The sequence below is a fragment of the Phyllobates terribilis genome, unplaced genomic scaffold, assembly GCF_046119375.1.
Source record: "Phyllobates terribilis strain yellow unplaced genomic scaffold, ASM4611937v1 Scaffold_187__1_contigs__length_3656778, whole genome shotgun sequence".
NCBI lineage: Eukaryota > Metazoa > Chordata > Amphibia > Anura > Dendrobatidae > Phyllobates > Phyllobates terribilis.
The window spans coordinates 2,130,867-2,151,248 of NW_027362947.1; the positions used below are offsets into that span (position 1 = coordinate 2,130,867).

At 44.6% G+C, this 20,382-nt stretch overlaps 11 non-coding genes and 1 pseudogene across 11 annotated transcripts; all 12 read right to left on the reverse strand.

Annotated features, from left to right (window-relative positions):
- Positions 1 to 933: 933 nt before the first annotated feature.
- Positions 934 to 1,124, reverse strand: LOC141213111 (U2 spliceosomal RNA). The gene has a single exon (XR_012282688.1). It is a non-coding gene; the product is annotated as a U2 spliceosomal RNA (small nuclear RNA).
- Positions 1,125 to 2,239: 1,115 nt separating this feature from the next.
- Positions 2,240 to 2,424, reverse strand: LOC141213198 (U2 spliceosomal RNA). Its single transcript, XR_012282755.1, has one exon. It is a non-coding gene; the product is annotated as a U2 spliceosomal RNA (small nuclear RNA).
- Positions 2,425 to 3,218: 794 nt separating this feature from the next.
- LOC141213248 (U2 spliceosomal RNA) lies at positions 3,219 to 3,310 on the reverse strand (annotated as a pseudogene).
- Positions 3,311 to 4,425: 1,115 nt separating this feature from the next.
- On the reverse strand, positions 4,426 to 4,616 carry LOC141212860 (U2 spliceosomal RNA). The gene has a single exon (XR_012282445.1). It is a non-coding gene; the product is annotated as a U2 spliceosomal RNA (small nuclear RNA).
- Positions 4,617 to 5,731: 1,115 nt separating this feature from the next.
- On the reverse strand, positions 5,732 to 5,922 carry LOC141212861 (U2 spliceosomal RNA). The gene has a single exon (XR_012282446.1). It is a non-coding gene; the product is annotated as a U2 spliceosomal RNA (small nuclear RNA).
- Positions 5,923 to 7,037: 1,115 nt separating this feature from the next.
- On the reverse strand, positions 7,038 to 7,231 carry LOC141213162 (U2 spliceosomal RNA). Its single transcript, XR_012282731.1, has one exon. It is a non-coding gene; the product is annotated as a U2 spliceosomal RNA (small nuclear RNA).
- A 6,070-nt stretch (positions 7,232 to 13,301) lies between these two features.
- LOC141212863 (U2 spliceosomal RNA) lies at positions 13,302 to 13,492 on the reverse strand. Its single transcript, XR_012282448.1, has one exon. It is a non-coding gene; the product is annotated as a U2 spliceosomal RNA (small nuclear RNA).
- A 1,112-nt stretch (positions 13,493 to 14,604) lies between these two features.
- Positions 14,605 to 14,795, reverse strand: LOC141212864 (U2 spliceosomal RNA). The gene has a single exon (XR_012282449.1). It is a non-coding gene; the product is annotated as a U2 spliceosomal RNA (small nuclear RNA).
- A 1,112-nt stretch (positions 14,796 to 15,907) lies between these two features.
- On the reverse strand, positions 15,908 to 16,098 carry LOC141212865 (U2 spliceosomal RNA). The gene has a single exon (XR_012282450.1). It is a non-coding gene; the product is annotated as a U2 spliceosomal RNA (small nuclear RNA).
- Positions 16,099 to 17,213: 1,115 nt separating this feature from the next.
- On the reverse strand, positions 17,214 to 17,404 carry LOC141212866 (U2 spliceosomal RNA). The gene has a single exon (XR_012282451.1). It is a non-coding gene; the product is annotated as a U2 spliceosomal RNA (small nuclear RNA).
- A 1,115-nt stretch (positions 17,405 to 18,519) lies between these two features.
- LOC141212867 (U2 spliceosomal RNA) lies at positions 18,520 to 18,710 on the reverse strand. The gene has a single exon (XR_012282452.1). It is a non-coding gene; the product is annotated as a U2 spliceosomal RNA (small nuclear RNA).
- Positions 18,711 to 19,825: 1,115 nt separating this feature from the next.
- LOC141212868 (U2 spliceosomal RNA) lies at positions 19,826 to 20,016 on the reverse strand. Its single transcript, XR_012282453.1, has one exon. It is a non-coding gene; the product is annotated as a U2 spliceosomal RNA (small nuclear RNA).
- Between the last annotated feature and the right edge of the window lie 366 nt (positions 20,017 to 20,382).

Below are 20,382 nucleotides of genomic sequence, written 5' to 3' on the forward strand. Positions count from 1 at the left end.
TTTAAACACAGCACCTTCACCCCCTGCTGTTCCCACCCGCCTCAACACCGTTGGAAGGGAGGAGAACCAATTAAGGCGGGGGGTGGGGTGGAACGAGCAGCTGTCTACCCTTAGCAGGAGGGCTCCTGATTACATACCTCTCCTGCTGCTGCTGCTGCTGGCTGTCCAGCAGCAGACTGAAGGTGGCTGCTGCTGTGCACAGGTATATAAAGGCTCAGAGCCTATTATGACACGCGCAGCCAGCGTTCCATTGCCACATTCCATCTACTGCAGGCAGGATACCTGGCTGGCTGAATGTCGCTGAGAAGCTCACAGAGACCGCCATAAGCAACAGTTTAACAGAATGCCACAGACTAATCAACCAAACTTTTTGGGTTGGGTTCTCTTTTATAGTCTGCAGGCATTAAATGAAAGAAGTCAGTGTTCCAGCAGAAGGAGACAACGTTTCAGAAAAGGCATTGTAGCAAACCAAAAAAGAAATTTTAAGCGCAGCAGAGTAACCAGCGCACATACCTGTTAGCTCAGGTGAGTTTAAAAGGCTGCTGTTGATAACAAGGGCATTTGCTAAATAGATGGTGTGTGTGCAACAATATACTGAAAGGTCAATTATATTGTGCAGCTTATCTCACCACCTGTAGTTATTTAGGTGAAAGCTCCAAAATGCTTGCCTAATATGTCTGTTTATCCAAAAGGAAGTAAAAAGGGAGAGCTAGAAAGATAGCATTGCATCACATTACATGGCAATGCAATGCACAGTTGCTGAAGTTGAACCAAAATGAGCTTGTAATCTGGCTTCTGCAACTTTGAACATGAAAAATCCAATGAGGAGAAGAAAAGCAAAGCCAAAGAGTCCATCCCAAAATCCGACAAACAAGCAAAATGAACAAAAAACATTGAATTCAATTCTTTCTGATTTTAGAAACTGCATTAAAGAAGGGGTGCACCGGTCCTGGAGATACTGCAATACCAGGTCAATGCGTGGAGTGGACAGAGCAAGCTCTTTTTCCATCTCCCTGTTCTAAAAATCCATTTAATATATGGTCCCCAGATAGGGGACGTATCAGATATTAAACTGATAAGAACAGATACTACACTAGATCTTAGCCAAAAGGCCGAGAAGCGATAACCAGAATTGGTTTCAAACTACGGAGCCACCCAAGGATCCTGAAAAGTCCATTTGTGGAGATGAGCTCCTGGACTCCCGTTAAGAAGACATGTTGTCAACCTCTAGATCCCTTACATGCCTGCACTTTTCGGCTTGCTGCTGCTGCAATCCACGCGTTTTAGATCTGCATAACTCCACCTCTTTAAACACAGCACCTTCACCCCCTGCTGTTCCCACCCGCCTCAACACCGTTGGAAGGGAGGAGAACCAATTAAGGCGGGGGGTGGGGTGGAACGAGCAGCTGTCTACCCTTAGCAGGAGGGCTCCTGATTACATACCTCTCCTGCTGCTGCTGCTGCTGGCTGTCCAGCAGCAGACTGAAGGTGGCTGCTGCTGTGCACAGGTATATAAAGGCTCAGAGCCTATTATGACACGCGCAGCCAGCGTTCCATTGCCACATTCCATCTACTGCAGGCAGGATACCTGGCTGGCTGAATGTCGCTGAGAAGCTCACAGAGACCTCCATAAGCAACAGTTTAACAGAATGCCACAGACTAATCAACCAAACTTTTTGGGTTGGGTTCTCTTTTATAGTCTGCAGGCATTAAATGAAAGAAGTCAGTGTTCCAGCAGAAGGAGACAACGTTTCAGAAAAGGCATTGTAGCAAACCAAAAAAGAAATTTTAAGCGCAGCAGAGTAACCAGCGCACATACCTGTTAGCTCAGGTGAGTTTAAAAGGCTGCTGTTGATAACAAGGGCATTTGCTAAATAGATGGTGTGTGTGCAACAATATACTGAAAGGTCAATTATATTGTGCAGCTTATCTCACCACCTGTAGTTATTTAGGTGAAAGCTCCAAAATGCTTGCCTAATATGTTTGTTTATCCAAAAGGAAGTAAAAAGGGAGAGCTAGAAAGATAGCATTGCATCACATTACATGGCAATGCAATGCACAGTTGCTGAAGTTGAACCAAAATGAGCTTGTAATCTGGCTTCTGCAACTTTGAACATGAAAAATCCAATGAGGAGAAGAAAAGCAAAGCCAAAGAGTCCATCCCAAAATCCGACAAACAAGCAAAATGAACAAAAAACATTGAATTCAATTCTTTCTGATTTTAGAAACTGCATTAAAGAAGGGGTGCACCGGTCCTGGAGATACTGCAATACCAGGTCAATGCGTGGAGTGGACAGAGCAAGCTCTTTTTCCATCTCCCTGTTCTAAAAATCCATTTAATATATGGTCCCCAGATAGGGGACGTATCAGATATTAAACTGATAAGAACAGATTTTTTTTTTTTTTTTTTATCGAAAGCCCGAATTCGTGTACAAAACCCGAGTGCGCTTAAAAAAGTGACAAGTGCCACAAAAAAAGTGCACTAGGATGCTGGTCTTCTTGAAACCCTCTCCAAAAGGAGAAGGGTCCCCCAAACTATTCCCCGTCCCTCCGAGCCAAAAGGCCACAGCGAGGAACAGGGACAAAAAGCCACCTCCAGCCGAAGCCAGAGGCGACCCAATCTTACCCCCAGCACCTGCCCGAGTTCTCACCCGAGCAAGGCACTGGGAGCCAAAGACTGTGCTCCCCTCCCGGAAGAGCGGAGCCAACAACGCTCTCCTCCCGAAAGAGGAGAGCCAGGGGGGTTCAGGGGGGAGCGGAACCTGATGGCCACACACTCCCCCCCTAGACCTGCCAAGAGAGGAACCCATAAGGGAACCGCATCCCGACAAAATCCTAGTAGGACGTGACACACGTGAATAAGTGGACACACAGTGACAAAGAAATTAAATAAATAGTGAAGGTTTCACAGTATAATACTGCCCGGACCTTCGACCGGGAATTGAAAAATTCCCCATCCTAAGGCCAGAAGGCCCGGAATAAGGGTGTGTGCGAAGAAAGAAAATTTGAAGTGCTTGTGCAAATGTGCCATAAACTCAAGTGGGGTTCCCAATCCCAGTGAGTTAAGGCACCCCAGGGTCACCACTCCTGGGGCACTTCACACTTCGGGCTTTCGATCTTTCCCGGCCCAATGGCGTCGATCCTGGGGGGCCATGCTTTCCACCAGATGACTATATTAGCCACCTGGCGTACTAACAAGCGCCTAAACCCCAGTGTGCATAATGTATCAATCTACTAGGGCGGCCAACATCCAAAACCGCCTTTTCGAAAGATACTACACTTGATCTTAGCCAAAAGGCCGAGAAGCGATAACCAGAATTGGTTTCAAACTACGGAGCCACCCAAGGATCCTGAAAAGTCCATTTGTGGAGATGAGCTCCTGGACTCCCGTTAAGAAGACATGTTGTCAACCTCTAGATCCCTTACATGCCTGCACTTTTCGGCTTGCTGCTGCTGCAATCCACGCGTTTTAGATCTGCATAACTCCACCTCTTTAAACACAGCACCTTCACCCCCTGCTGTTCCCACCCGCCTCAACACCGTTGGAAGGGAGGAGAACCAATTAAGGCGGGGGGTGGGGTGGAACGAGCAGCTGTCTACCCTTAGCAGGAGGGCTCCTGATTACATACCTCTCCTGCTGCTGCTGCTGCTGGCTGTCCAGCAGCAGACTGAAGGTGGCTGCTGCTGTGCACAGGTATATAAAGGCTCAGAGCCTATTATGACACGCGCAGCCAGCGTTCCATTGCCACATTCCATCTACTGCAGGCAGGATACCTGGCTGCCTGAATGTCGCTGAGAAGCTCACAGAGACCGCCATAAGCAACAGTTTAACAGAATGCCACAGACTAATCAACCAAACTTTTTGGGTTGGGTTCTCTTTTATAGTCTGCAGGCATTAAATGAAAGAAGTCAGTGTTCCAGCAGAAGGAGACAACGTTTCAGAAAAGGCATTGTAGCAAACCAAAAAAGAAATTTTAAGCGCAGCAGAGTAACCAGCGCACATACCTGTTAGCTCAGGTGAGTTTAAAAGGCTGCTGTTGATAACAAGGGCATTTGCTAAATAGATGGTGTGTGTGCAACAATATACTGAAAGGTCAATTATATTGTGCAGCTTATCTCACCACCTGTAGTTATTTAGGTGAAAGCTCCAAAATGCTTGTCTAATATGTCTGTTTATCCAAAAGGAAGTAAAAAGGGAGAGCTAGAAAGATAGCATTGCATCACATTACATGGCAATGCAATGCACAGTTGCTGAAGTTGAACCAAAATGAGCTTGTAATCTGGCTTCTGCAACTTTGAACATGAAAAATCCAATGAGGAGAAGAAAAGCAAAGCCAAAGAGTCCATCCCAAAATCCGACAAACAAGCAAAATGAACAACAAACATTGAATTCAATTCTTTCTGATTTTAGAAACTGCATTAAAGAAGGGGTGCACCGGTCCTGGAGATACTGCAATACCAGGTCAATGCGTGGAGTGGACAGAGCAAGCTCTTTTTCCATCTCCCTGTTCTAAAAATCCATTTAATATATGGTCCCCAGATAGGGGACGTATCAGATATTAAACTGATAAGAACAGATACTACACTTGATCTTAGCCAAAAGGCCGAGAAGCGATAACCAGAATTGGTTTCAAACTACGGAGCCACCCAAGGATCCTGAAAAGTCCATTTGTGGAGATGAGCTCCTGGACTCCCGTTAAGAAGACATGTTGTCAACCTCTAGATCCCTTACATGCCTGCACTTTTCGGCTTGCTGCTGCTGCAATCCACGCGTTTTAGATCTGCATAACTCCACCTCTTTAAACACAGCACCTTCACCCCCTGCTGTTCCCACCCGCCTCAACACCGTTGGAAGGGAGGAGAACCAATTAAGGCGGGGGGTGGGGTGGAACGAGCAGCTGTCTACCCTTAGCAGGAGGGCTCCTGATTACATACCTCTCCTGCTGCTGCTGCTGCTGGCTGTCCAGCAGCAGACTGAAGGTGGCTGCTGCTGTGCACAGGTATATAAAGGCTCAGAGCCTATTATGACACGCGCAGCCAGCGTTCCATTGCCACATTCCATCTACTGCAGGCAGGATACCTGGCTGGCTGAATGTCGCTGAGAAGCTCACAGAGACCGCCATAAGCAACAGTTTAACAGAATGCCACAGACTAATCAACCAAACTTTTTGGGTTGGGTTCTCTTTTATAGTCTGCAGGCATTAAATGAAAGAAGTCAGTGTTCCAGCAGAAGGAGACAACGTTTCAGAAAAGGCATTGTAGCAAACCAAAAAAGAAATTTTAAGCGCAGCAGAGTAACCAGCGCACATACCTGTTAGCTCAGGTGAGTTTAAAAGGCTGCTGTTGATAACAAGGGCATTTGCTAAATAGATGGTGTGTGTGCAACAATATACTGAAAGGTCAATTATATTGTGCAGCTTATCTCACCACCTGTAGTTATTTAGGTGAAAGCTCCAAAATGCTTGCCTAATATGTCTGTTTATCCAAAAGGAAGTAAAAAGGGAGAGCTAGAAAGATAGCATTGCATCACATTACATGGCAATGCAATGCACAGTTGCTGAAGTTGAACCAAAATGAGCTTGTAATCTGGCTTCTGCAACTTTGAACATGAAAAATCCAATGAGGAGAAGAAAAGCAAAGCCAAAGAGTCCATCCCAAAATCCGACAAACAAGCAAAATGAACAAAAAACATTGAATTCAATTCTTTCTGATTTTAGAAACTGCATTAAAGAAGGGGTGCACCGGTCCTGGAGATACTGCAATACCAGGTCAATGCGTGGAGTGGACAGAGCAAGCTCTTTTTCCATCTCCCTGTTCTAAAAATCCATTTAATATATGGTCCCCAGATAGGGGACGTATCAGATATTAAACTGATAAGAACAGATACTACACTTGATCTTAGCCAAAAGGCCGAGAAGCGATAACCAGAATTGGTTTCAAACTACGGAGCCACCCAAGGATCCTGAAAAGTCCATTTGTGGAGATGAGCTCCTGGACTCCCGTTAAGAAGACATGTTGTCAACCTCTAGATCCCTTACATGCCTGCACTTTTCGGCTTGCTGCTGCTGCAATCCACGCGTTTTAGATCTGCATAACTCCACCTCTTTAAACACAGCACCTTCACCCCCTGCTGTTCCCACCCGCCTCAACACCGTTGGAAGGGAGGAGAACCAATTAAGGCGGGGGGTGGGGTGGAACGAGCAGCTGTCTACCCTTAGCAGGAGGGCTCCTGATTACATACCTCTCCTGCTGCTGCTGCTGCTGGCTGTCCAGCAGCAGACTGAAGGTGGCTGCTGCTGTGCACAGGTATATAAAGGCTCAGAGCCTATTATGACACGCGCAGCCAGCGTTCCATTGCCACATTCCATCTACTGCAGGCAGGATACCTGGCTGGCTGAATGTCGCTGAGAAGCTCACAGAGACCGCCATAAGCAACAGTTTAACAGAATGCCACAGACTAATCAACCAAACTTTTTGGGTTGGGTTCTCTTTTATAGTCTGCAGGCATTAAATGAAAGAAGTCAGTGTTCCAGCAGAAGGAGACAACGTTTCAGAAAAGGCATTGTAGCAAACCAAAAAAGAAATTTTAAGCGCAGCAGAGTAACCAGCGCACATACCTGTTAGCTCAGGTGAGTTTAAAAGGCTGCTGTTGATAACAAGGGCATTTGCTAAATAGATGGTGTGTGTGCAACAATATACTGAAAGGTCAATTATATTGTGCAGCTTATCTCACCACCTGTAGTTATTTAGGTGAAAGCTCCAAAATGCTTGCCTAATATGTCTGTTTATCCAAAAGGAAGTAAAAAGGGAGAGCTAGAAAGATAGCATTGCATCACATTACATGGCAATGCAATGCACAGTTGCTGAAGTTGAACCAAAATGAGCTTGTAATCTGGCTTCTGCAACTTTGAACATGAAAAATCCAATGAGGAGAAGAAAAGCAAAGCCAAAGAGTCCATCCCAAAATCCGACAAACAAGCAAAATGAACAAAAAACATTGAATTCAATTCTTTCTGATTTTAGAAACTGCATTAAAGAAGGGGTGCACCGGTCCTGGAGATACTGCAATACCAGGTCAATGCGTGGAGTGGACAGAGCAAGCTCTTTTTCCATCTCCCTGTTCTAAAAATCCATTTAATATATGGTCCCCAGATAGGGGACATATCAGATATTAAACTGATAAGAACAGATTTTTTTCTTTTTCCTCAGATTAAGACCCACATTAATTTATGCATCATAGCGCATATTCACATAACGGGTTCTCAAATCATCATTCGGAAAACCAAAAACAAAATCCCAAAAAACACAACCCTGCAATTAACTGTTACTTACTGTAAGAAGTCCAATGTGAAAAGTTCCAGAGTGCTTCTGCTGCTGTCTCACCATACTTCTTTTTATCCAATAAATAGGCATAAAACAGTCTGGCAAGAAAAATCTTTCTGCATTCCATGGGGGAAAAAACAATCTTTTTAAAAATCACCAAATTCCGAACGTCCCATAAAACCTCTTTATATATGACAAAAATAATCCAGCTTGCCCGCTTCCTTTGCGAGTACTTAAAATCTTGACCTATTAAAATCCTTTCAAAATCGAAACAATGAAAACCAACTAAAGCAACAAACATACGTGACAACAAGGTAAAAACTTTTTTAGCAAAAAAACAGTCCCAAAAAATATGCTGTATTGTTTCCACCTTATTGCAACCTTCCCTAGGACATAGTTCTTGAACCTTTATCCCCCGGTCATTCAAAAAAGCCCTTGTTGGCAAGCATCCATGCAACGCCATCCAGTTTACATCCTTCTGTCTGTTGCTGATTCCACGCAGGAAAAAAAGCTTCCACACCTGTCCAGACTGTGCATTATTACAAAACGGCACATCACATAACATCTCCTTCTTCTTAATACCTGAGACAATCAGTTTTTTGTCCGGTCTAACCATGGAGCTTATCCCATTTTGACCATAGAAGGACCTAAGCACCACATAAAAAAACGGTATCACAAACGAAACTGGTTTTCTTAAATCCTTCTCACACCAGCTCCATTTCTGGAAAAGCCGTCCTGCTAAATATTTGCACATGTCCGCAGTCCTGTTATTGCACTGGGATAATTTATAAATGTTTAAAAAATAATGCATTCTTAAAAATAAGTCAATGTTAGGAAAATCACAACCCCCATTTTCCACAGAACACATAACCATTCCTCTTCTTAGTTTCTCCATTTTGGATCCCCAAAAAAACACAAACAGTTTCCTTGTCACTCTCTTTGTCCAAAGCACAGCAGGTGGGAAAATCAAAGCAGTGTACAGCAGAAGCGGGAGAATCACAGACTTGATTACCAGCACTTTCCCTCTCAGCGACAGGTTCCTTAGTTTCCAAAAGTTCAACTTCTGATCCATTTTGTCTTCTAGAATCTTCAGGCTGCTTTTCCCTTTCAGTTCCTTCTCAAAGATGACACCAAGAACCTCAATTTCCTCCCTACTCTCCACTCCTGCCACGTTAACCTCAACCTGCCTCCCAAAGTTACAAAGCTGGCACTTTCCCCAATTCACCGCCATACCAGCCACACAACAAAAAATCCTTACGTGCAAATTCACTCTATTGAGATCCGCCTGTGAACCACAAGTAAAAACAATATCATCCATATAACTTAAAGACTTGACTGGACCCCCGGATCCCCCAGGAATAAAAACACCAGCCACACACTTGTCAACTTGCACACTTTTTAAAAGGGCCTCCACCACACAGATAAAAAGAATTGGTGACAGGGGACAACCCTGCCTAACTCCCGATAAAATATTAAAACTGGAACTCACATGCCCATTAACTAAAATCTGGCTACTGACCCCACAATAAAAACTCTTAATGACCATCAATAATTTATCCGGAACACCAAGGTGACTTAAAGCAGAGAACAAAAATCTATGTGATATTTTATCAAAGGCTTTCTCCAGGTCCACCGACTGTAACAAAAGAGCATTCTTATTCAAATTAGCCTGATAAATTAAGTCTCTTAGAAGCAGCAAATTATCTGAAATTTTCCTACCAGGCACTGCACATGCCTGATACTCCCCCACCATATCACCTATCACATCTGCCAGTCTACCAGCCACAATTTTAGAAATAATTTTGTAATCACTGTTTAACAATGTTATGGGCCTCCAATTTTTAATATCCCTCATGTCCCCTTTCTTATGAATCAGCGTAACAATCCCCCTACGCATAGAAACCGATAAAATCCCATGAGTAAAACCATATTGCACCACCCGGGAAAACTCCACACCTATAATATCCCAAAATCTAACATAAAATTCAGCAGGAAGACCATCACAGCCTGGCGTCTTGCCTTTCGCCAAGCCATCCACTGCCCGTCTAATTTCATCTTTCCCAACCTCCTCACTTAAAAACCCAATTTTCTCCTCAGGAATATTATTAGTTAATACTTTGCAATAATCATTAATTTCCGCATCACTGGCTCTACTATCGTTAGAGAAGAGTGTTTCATAAAAGGAAAGAATACTGCCAATCATCTCATCCCCAGATACCTCCCCTGCAGGAGAAAAAACAGACTTAAAAACCCCTTTAGGTTTAAAACATTTTTTAAAAAAGTATCTCGAACATTGCTCATTTTCCTCCATGTGCTTTATTTTTGCCTTAAACATAATAGTCTTCCCTTTTTCAATAAGTATCTTCTTCAGTTCGTCCTTCAAATCTGCAATCTCTTTATCCACCTCCATCCCCGCTCTCTTAAACTTATGGAGTACTTCCAATTTTGAAATAACAGCAGCATCATGATCCCTTTTGGCTTTCGCTCTCCTAAAACACACCCCTTTAAAATAACATGCAAATTTCTCCTTAGCCCAGTCCCACCACTCTAGCAAATCTTTAAAAAGGTGCTGTTCAGACACACAAGACAAAAACACTTTATTAAAACCAACCTTAACACTCTCCTCTTCCAGCAGGCTTACGTTCAGCTTCCAGAGTCCCTTTCCAAAAGCCAGGGACTCAGCTATACACAGATCTACCACTATCATCTTGTGGTCAGAAAAAGTCGTCATCACGTGGTTGCACTTGGCCACCTTAATCCCTTCAGACATAAAAACATAGTCAATTCGGGAAACACTACGTCCACTATCTGATATGTATGTGAACTTATCACTTGGCCCAACCATCAGACCAGCATCCGTGTAGCGTAAATCCTGCACAATCTGATTTAAAATATTAGACGTAACATCAGTCCTACCTTCCGTAGAGCTCTTACGATCTTTTGCGGATCTGACACAATTAAAATCTCCAGCCACTATAGTGAAGTCTCTGCCTGGTAAAAACAACTTTAGAGACTCCAAAAACCCAACTCTTGCTTGTTTATCAGCAGGGGCATAAACATTAAAAACCCGTACCCGCTGACCTAAAAAATCCACTAATAAAAACAAACATCTCCCAGGTATGATTACTTTAAACTCTAAAACCTTTAGACTGGAATTACACAGTAAAATGCCCACTCCTTCATTCCTGTTTTCTGAGCATGGGGACCAAAAAGATTGCCCCTTATTCCACTCACTCTCATGCGGGGCAGATTTAATTACACATTCCTGCAGACAGACAATATCTGCATTCACACTCTCAATGTACTCCAGTATCCCTGCTCTCCTACAAGCAGAACCAATCCCTCGTACATTCAGAGAAGCAACACACAACGCCATCATAACAACAGGAAAAAATCTCCACCATACCCGATCCATCATGAACCAGGAGAAAACCCACTCCTGCCACCCACTTTTCTACGTATATCAGGCGACTCAGAACTCGAGTCCCTGTTAGAATAACCTGGTCTTAGGGAGACTGGATCTTCCTGCCCCCCAGACCAACACCCCTCCACCTTACTTCTTTTAATCACGGAGGCATAACTCTCCTCCTTGCCATCATCTTCCTCCTCATTTTCACTCCAATCACTGTTAACCCTATCACGCTGCTGAGGGGTTATAGTTCCATCCGAATCAGAATCCTCCTCCTCCAAAACCTCCATTTCCTCACCCCCATCTCTTCCCAAAACAGGATTCACTGACTCCGCCATATTAGACAAATCCATCCCATCACCCGGGCCATGCACATCAGCTACTTTGTTTATTACTTCCAGCCCCTCCCTCAAACCAACTTTCTTCTGGCTCCGCCCCTTTTCCTCCATCTTGGGCACCGCATGGTCTCTTCCCCTACCACCATCTTGTTTTTGGCTTTCCCCCTCTGAGTCTGAGCCTTCGCCCTCCTCCCCACTTTCCTGCCGAGTCTTCTTCTGCCTCTCTTCAGCGTCCACCTGTGACCTAGGAATCTGAGCCCACAATCTACATTTCCTTGCAAGGTGATCTGCATGTCCACACAAATCACACACCTTATTCATTGGGCAACCACTTGCAACATGCCCAGATTTCCCACAACCTCTACAAACATCACCTTGCACTGGACAATCTTTCTGAACATGTCCAAACTCATGACACTTCCTACAATATTCCATCTGTCCATTATAAAAACAAAATCCCCTTTCTCCTCCGATAGAAAACTGTGCAGGAATGCTCTTGGCACCCCCAATAGCTCTATCATCCGGTCTCAGTTTTACAACATATCTCCTCTTGCCATTTAGATAATTGTATTTGTTCTTCATTCTTCCCAAAAATTTAACCTCACTATAATACCGAGCTAAAAAATTGGAAACAGTCTCATCCGGAACTTTAGGGTTATACATGTGCACAACCACATACTTATATGTCTGCTGGAACAGAGGTTCCAGTGCAATAAACTCTAGGCATTTCAATTCCTTTTCTTCCTTCATTCGTACCAACTCCATGTAGACTTTCTGGCAAATACTCAAAGAAACAAAAGTGATATCATAAATTCCTTGTTTCTGAAAATCCTGCAGTGCCAATACATCCGTTACCTTCAAGCCATTAATGTTCTTCAAGACATCAACGCAAACTTGGTCCAAACCGATTTCTCCTTCATGACCTGCAGCCACCTTCAGACGGACCGAGTCCTCTAATCCACGTGTTTTCTCCACCATTTTTACAGCAGATAAACACAATCGCCGCTCAATCGCACACTAGGGCCCCACAAGGGGGAACCCCAGTCACAACTGCACTCCAAACAACACCAGCAGCAGAAAACCACCACTGATCTTGCCAAAAGGCCGAGAAGCGATAACCAGAATTGGTTTCAAACTACGGAGCCACCCAAGGATCCTGAAAAGTCCATTTGTGGAGATGAGCTCCTGGACTCCCGTTAAGAAGACATGTTGTCAACCTCTAGATCCCTTACATGCCTGCACTTTTCGGCTTGCTGCTGCTGCAATCCACGCGTTTTAGATCTGCATAACTCCACCTCTTTAAACACAGCACCTTCACCCCCTGCTGTTCCCACCTGCCTCAACACCGTTGGAAGGGAGGAGAACCAATTAAGGCGGGGGGTGGGGTGGAACGAGCAGCTGTCTACCCTTAGCAGGAGGGCTCCTGATTACATACCTCTCCTGCTGCTGCTGCTGCTGGCTGTCCAGCAGCAGACTGAAGGTGGCTGCTGCTGTGCACAGGTATATAAAGGCTCAGAGCCTATTATGACACGCGCAGCCAGCGTTCCATTGCCACATTCCATCTACTGCAGGCAGGATACCTGGCTGGCTGAATGTCGCTGAGAAGCTCACAGAGACGGCCATAAGCAACAGTTTAACAGAATGCCACAGAATAATCAACCAAACTTTTTGGGTTGGGTTCTCTTTTATAGTCTGCAGGCATTAAATGAAAGAAGTCAGTGTTCCAGCAGAAGGAGACAACGTTTCAGAAAAGGCATTGTAGCAAACCAAAAAAGAAATTTTAAGCGCAGCAGAGTAACCAGCGCACATACCTGTTAGCTCAGGTGAGTTTAAAAGGCTGCTGTTGATAACAAGGGCATTTGCTAAATAGATGGTGTGTGTGCAACAATATACTGAAAGGTCAATTATATTGTGCAGCTTATCTCACCACCTGTAGTTATTTAGGTGAAAGCTCCAAAATGCTTGCCTAATATGTCTGTTTATCCAAAAGGAAGTAAAAAGGGAGAGCTAGAAAGATAGCATTGCATCACATTACATGGCAATGCAATGCACAGTTGCTGAAGTTGAACCAAAATGAGCTTGTAATCTGGCTTCTGCAACTTTGAACATGAAAAATCCAATGAGGAGAAGAAAAGCAAAGCCAAAGAGTCCATCCCAAAATCCGACAAACAAGCAAAATGAACAAAAAACATTGAATTCAATTCTTTCTGATTTTAGAAGCTGCATTAAAGAAGGGGTGCACCGGTCCTGGAGATACTGCAATACCAGGTCAATGCGTGGAGTGGACAGAGCAAGCTCTTTTTCCATCTCCCTGTTCTAAAAATCCATTTAATATATGGTCCCCAGATAGGGGACGTATCAGATATTAAACTGATAAGAACAGATACTACACTTGATCTTAGCCAAAAGGCCGAGAAGCGATAACCAGAATTGGTTTCAAACTACGGAGCCACCCAAGGATCCTGAAAAGTCCATTTGTGGAGATGAGCTCCTGGACTCCCGTTAAGAAGACATGTTGTCAACCTCTAGATCCCTTACATGCCTGCACTTTTCGGCTTGCTGCTGCTGCAATCCACGCGTTTTAGATCTGCATAACTCCACCTCTTTAAACACAGCACCTTCACCCCCTGCTGTTCCCACCCGCCTCAACACCGTTGGAAGGGAGGAGAACCAATTAAGGCGGGGGGTGGGGTGGAACGAGCAGCTGTCTACCCTTAGCAGGAGGGCTCCTGATTACATACCTCTCCTGCTGCTGCTGCTGGCTGTCCAGCAGCAGACTGAAGGTGGCTGCTGCTGTGCACAGGTATATAAAGGCTCAGAGCCTATTATGATACGCGCAGCCAGCGTTCCATTGCCACATTCCATCTACTGCAGGCAGGATACCTGGCTGGCTGAATGTCGCTGAGAAGCTCACAGAGACCGCCATAAGCAACAGTTTAACAGAATGCCACAGACTAATCAACCAAACTTTTTGGGTTGGGTTCTCTTTTATAGTCTGCAGGCATTAAATGAAAGAAGTCAGTGTTCCAGCAGAAGGAGACAACGTTTCAGAAAAGGCATTGTAGCAAACCAAAAAATAAATTTTAAGCGCAGCAGAGTAACCAGCGCACATACCTGTTAGCTCAGGTGAGTTTAAAAGGCTGCTGTTGATAACAAGGGCATTTGCTAAATAGATGGTGTGTGTGCAACAATATACTGAAAGGTCAATTATATTGTGCAGCTTATCTCACCACCTGTAGTTATTTAGGTGAAAGCTCCAAAATGCTTGCCTAATATGTCTGTTTATCCAAAAGGAAGTAAAAAGGGAGAGCTAGAAAGATAGCATTGCATCACATTACATGGCAATGCAATGCACAGTTGCTGAAGTTGAACCAAAATGAGCTTGTAATCTGGCTTCTGCAACTTTGAACATGAAAAATCCAATGAGGAGAAGAAAAGCAAAGCCAAAGAGTCCATCCCAAAATCCGACAAACAAGCAAAATGAACAAAAAACATTGAATTCAATTCTTTCTGATTTTAGAAACTGCATTAAAGAAGGGGTGCACCGGTCCTGGAGATACTGCAATACCAGGTCAATGCGTGGAGTGGACAGAGCAAGCTCTTTTTCCATCTCCCTGTTCTAAAAATCCATTTAATATATGGTCCCCAGATAGGGGACGTATCAGATATTAAACTGATAAGAACAGATACTACACTTGATCTTAGCCAAAAGGCCGAGAAGCGATAACCAGAATTGGTTTCAAACTACGGAGCCACCCAAGGATCCTGAAAAGTCCATTTGTGGAGATGAGCTCCTGGACTCCCGTTAAGAAGACATGTTGTCAACCTCTAGATCCCTTACATGCCTGCACTTTTCGGCTTGCTGCTGCTGCAATCCACGCGTTTTAGATCTGCATAACTCCACCTCTTTAAACACAGCACCTTCACCCCCTGCTGTTCCCACCCGCCTCAACACCGTTGGAAGGGAGGAGAACCAATTAAGGCGGGGGGTGGGGTGGAACGAGCAGCTGTCTACCCTTAGCAGGAGGGCTCCTGATTACATACCTCTCCTGCTGCTGCTGCTGGCTGTCCAGCAGCAGACTGAAGGTGGCTGCTGCTGTGCACAGGTATATAAAGGCTCAGAGCCTATTATGATACGCGCAGCCAGCGTTCCATTGCCACATTCCATCTACTGCAGGCAGGATACCTGGCTGGCTGAATGTCGCTGAGAAGCTCACAGAGACCGCCATAAGCAACAGTTTAACAGAATGCCACAGACTAATCAACCAAACTTTTTGGGTTGGGTTCTCTTTTATAGTCTGCAGGCATTAAATGAAAGAAGTCAGTGTTCCAGCAGAAGGAGACAACGTTTCAGAAAAGGCATTGTAGCAAACCAAAAAAGAAATTTTAAGCGCAGCAGAGTAACCAGCGCACATACCTGTTAGCTCAGGTGAGTTTAAAAGGCTGCTGTTGATAACAAGGGCATTTGCTAAATAGATGGTGTGTGTGCAACAATATACTGAAAGGTCAATTATATTGTGCAGCTTATCTCACCACCTGTAGTTATTTAGGTGAAAGCTCCAAAATGCTTGCCTAATATGTCTGTTTATCCAAAAGGAAGTAAAAAGGGAGAGCTAGAAAGATAGCATTGCATCACATTACATGGCAATGCAATGCACAGTTGCTGAAGTTGAACCAAAATGAGCTTGTAATCTGGCTTCTGCAACTTTGAACATGAAAAATCCAATGAGGAGAAGAAAAGCAAAGCCAAAGAGTCCATCCCAAAATCCGACAAACAAGCAAAATGAACAAAAAACATTGAATTCAATTCTTTCTGATTTTAGAAACTGCATTAAAGAAGGGGTGCACCGGTCCTGGAGATACTGCAATACCAGGTCAATGCGTGGAGTGGACAGAGCAAGCTCTTTTTCCATCTCCCTGTTCTAAAAATCCATTTAATATATGGTCCCCAGATAGGGGACGTATCAGATATTAAACTGATAAGAACAGATACTACACTTGATCTTAGCCAAAAGGCCGAGAAGCGATAACCAGAATTGGTTTCAAACTACGGAGCCACCCAAGGATCCTGAAAAGTCCATTTGTGGAGATGAGCTCCTGGACTCCCGTTAAGAAGACATGTTGTCAACCTCTAGATCCCTTACATGCCTGCACTTTTCGGCTTGCTGCTGCTGCAATCCACGCGTTTTAGATCTGCATAACTCCACCTCTTTAAACACAGCACCTTCACCCCCTGCTGTTCCCACCCGCCTCAACACCGTTGGAAGGGAGGAGAACCAATTAAGGCGGGGGGTGGGGTGGAACGAGCAGCTGTCTACCCTTAGCAGGAGGGCTCCTGATTACATACCTCTCCTGCTGCTGCTGCTGCTGGCTGTCCAGCAGCAGACTGAAGGTGGCTGCTGCTGTGCACAGGTATATAAAGGCTCAGAGCCTATTATGACACGCGCAGCCAGCGTTCCATTGCCACATTCCATCTACTGCAGGCAGGATACCTGGCTGGCTGAATGTCGCTGAGAAGCTCACAGAGACCGCCATAAGCAACAGTTTAACAGAATGCCACAGACTAATCAACCAAACTTTTTGGGTTGGGTTCTCTTTTATAGTCTGCAGGCATTAAATGAAAGAAGTCAGTGTTCCAGCAGAAGGAGACAACGTTTCAGAAAAGGCATTGTAGCAAACCAAAAAAGAAATTTTAAGCGCAGCAGAGTAACCAGCGCACATACCTGTTAGCTCAGGTGAGTTTAAAAGGCTGCTGTTGATAACAAGGGCATTTGCTAAATAGATGGTGTGTGTGCAACAATATACTGAAAGGTCAATTATATTGTGCAGCTTATCTCACCACCTGTAGTTATTTAGGTGAAAGCTCCAAAATGCTTGCCTAATATGTCTGTTTATCCAAAAGGAAGTAAAAAGGGAGAGCTAGAAAGATAGCATTGCATCACATTACATGGCAATGCAATGCACAGTTGCTGAAGTTGAACCAAAATGAGCTTGTAATCTGGCTTCTGCAACTTTGAACATGAAAAATCCAATGAGGAGAAGAAAAGCAAAGCCAAAGAGTCCATCCCAAAATCCGACAAACAAGCAAAATGAACAAAAAACATTGAATTCAATTCTTTCTGATTTTAGAAACTGCATTAAAGAAGGGGTGCACCGGTCCTGGAGATACTGCAATACCAGGTCAATGCGTGGAGTGGACAGAGCAAGCTCTTTTTCCATCTCCCTGTTCTAAAAATCCATTTAATATATGGTCCCCAGATAGGGGACGTATCAGATATTAAACTGATAAGAACAGATACTACACTTGATCTTAGCCAAAAGGCCGAGAAGCGATAACCAGAATTGGTTTCAAACTACGGAGCCACCCAAGGATCCTGAAAAGTCCATTTGTGGAGATGAGCTCCTGGACTCCCGTTAAGAAGACATGTTGTCAACCTCTAGATCCCTTACATGCCTGCACTTTTCGGCTTGCTGCTGCTGCAATCCACGCGTTTTAGATCTGCATAACTCCACCTCTTTAAACACAGCACCTTCACCCCCTGCTGTTCCCACCCGCCTCAACACCGTTGGAAGGGAGGAGAACCAATTAAGGCGGGGGGTGGGGTGGAACGAGCAGCTGTCTACCCTTAGCAGGAGGGCTCCTGATTACATACCTCTCCTGCTGCTGCTGCTGCTGGCTGTCCAGCAGCAGACTGAAGGTGGCTGCTGCTGTGCACAGGTATATAAAGGCTCAGAGCCTATTATGACACGCGCAGCCAGCGTTCCATTGCCACATTCCATCTACTGCAGGCAGGATACCTGGCTGGCTGAATGTCGCTGAGAAGCTCACAGAGACCGCCATAAGCAACAGTTTAACAGAATGCCACAGACTAATCAACCAAACTTTTTGGGTTGGGTTCTCTTTTATAGTCTGCAGGCATTAAATGAAAGAAGTCAGTGTTCCAGCAGAAGGAGACAACGTTTCAGAAAAGGCATTGTAGCAAACCAAAAAAGAAATTTTAAGCGCAGCAGAGTAACCAGCGCACATACCTGTTAGCTCAGGTGAGTTTAAAAGGCTGCTGTTGATAACAAGGGCATTTGCTAAATAGATGGTGTGTGTGCAACAATATACTGAAAGGTCAATTATATTGTGCAGCTTATCTCACCACCTGTAGTTATTTGGGTGAAAGCTCCAAAATGCTTGCCTAATATGTCTGTTTATCCAAAAGGAAGTAAAAAGGGAGAGCTAGAAAGATAGCATTGCATCACATTACATGGCAATGCAATGCACAGTTGCTGAAGTTGAACCAAAATGAGCTTGTAATCTGGCTTCTGCAACTTTGAACATGAAAAATCCAATGAGGAGAAGAAAAGCAAAGCCAAAGAGTCCATCCCAAAATCCGACAAACAAGCAAAATGAACAAAAAACATTGAATTCAATTCTTTCTGATTTTAGAAACTGCATTAAAGAAGGGGTGCACCGGTCCTGGAGATACTGCAATACCAGGTCAATGCGTGGAGTGGACAGAGCAAGCTCTTTTTCCATCTCCCTGTTCTAAAAATCCATTTAATATATGGTCCCCAGATAGGGGACGTATCAGATATTAAACTGATAAGAACAGATACTACACTTGATCTTAGCCAAAAGGCCGAGAAGCGATAACCAGAATTGGTTTCAAACTACGGAGCCACCCAAGGATCCTGAAAAGTCCATTTGTGGAGATGAGCTCCTGGACTCCCGTTAAGAAGACATGTTGTCAACCTCTAGATCCCTTACATGCCTGCACTTTTCGGCTTGCTGCTGCTGCAATCCACGCGTTTTAGATCTGCATAACTCCACCTCTTTAAACACAGCACCTTCACCCCCTGCTGTTCCCACCCGCCTCAACACCGTTGGAAGGGAGGAGAACCAATTAAGGCGGGGGGTGGGGTGGAACGAGCAGCTGTCTACCCTTAGCAGGAGGGCTCCTGATTACATACCTCTCCTGCTGCTGCTGCTGCTGGCTGTCCAGCAGCAGACTGAAGGTGGCTGCTGCTGTGCACAGGTATATAAAGGCTCAGAGCCTATTATGACACGCGCAGCCAGCGTTCCATTGCCACATTCCATCTACTGCAGGCAGGATACCTGGCTGGCTGAATGTCGCTGAGAAGCTCACAGAGACCGCCATAAGCAACAGTTTAACAGAATGCCACAGACTAATCAACCAAACTTTTTGGGTTGGGTTCTCTTTTATAGTCTGCAGGCATTAAATGAAAGAAGTCAGTGTTCCAGCAGAAGGAGACAACGTTTCAGAAAAGGCATTGTAGCAAACCAAAAAAGAAATTTTAAGCGCAGCAGAGTAACCAGCGCACATACCTGTTAGCTCAGGTGAGTTTAAAAGGCTGCTGTTGATAACAAGGGCATTTGCTAAATAGATGGTGTGTGTGCAACAATATACTGAAAGGTCAATTATATTGTGCAGCTTATCTCACCACCTGTAGTTATTTAGGTGAAAGCTCCAAAATGCTTGCCTAATATGTCTGTTTATCCAAAAGGAAGTAAAAAGGGAGAGCTAGAAAGATAGCATTGCATCACATTACATGGCAATGCAATGCACAGTTGCTGAAGTTGAACCAAAATGAGCTTGTAATCTGGCTTCTGCAACTTTGAACATGAAAAATCCAATGAGGAGAAGAAAAGCAAAGCCAAAGAGTCCATCCCAAAATCCGACAAACAAGCAAAATGAACAAAAAACATTGAATTCAATTCTTTCTGATTTTAGAAACTGCATTAAAGAAGGGGTGCACCGGTCCTGGAGATACTGCAATACCAGGTCAATGCGTGGAGTGGACAGAGCAAGCTCTTTTTCCATCTCCCTGTTCTAAAAATCCATTTAATATATGGTCCCCAGATAGGGGACGTATCAGATATTAAACTGATAAGAACAGATACTACACTTGATCTTAGCCAAAAGGCCGAGAAGCGATAACCAGAATTGGTTTCAAACTACGGAGCCACCCAAGGATCCTGAAAAGTCCATTTGTGGAGATGAGCTCCTGGACTCCCGTTAAGAAGACATGTTGTCAACCTCTAGATCCCTTACATGCCTGCACTTTTCGGCTTGCTGCTGCTGCAATCCACGCGTTTTAGATCTGCATAACTCCACCTCTTTAAACACAGCACCTTCACCCCCTGCTGTTCCCACCCGCCTCAACACCGTTGGAAGGGAGGAGAACCAATTAAGGCGGGGGGTGGGGTGGAACGAGCAGCTGTCTACCCTTAGCAGGAGGGCTCCTGATTACATACCTTTCCTGCTGCTGCTGCTGGCTGTCCAGCAGCAGACTGAAGGTGGC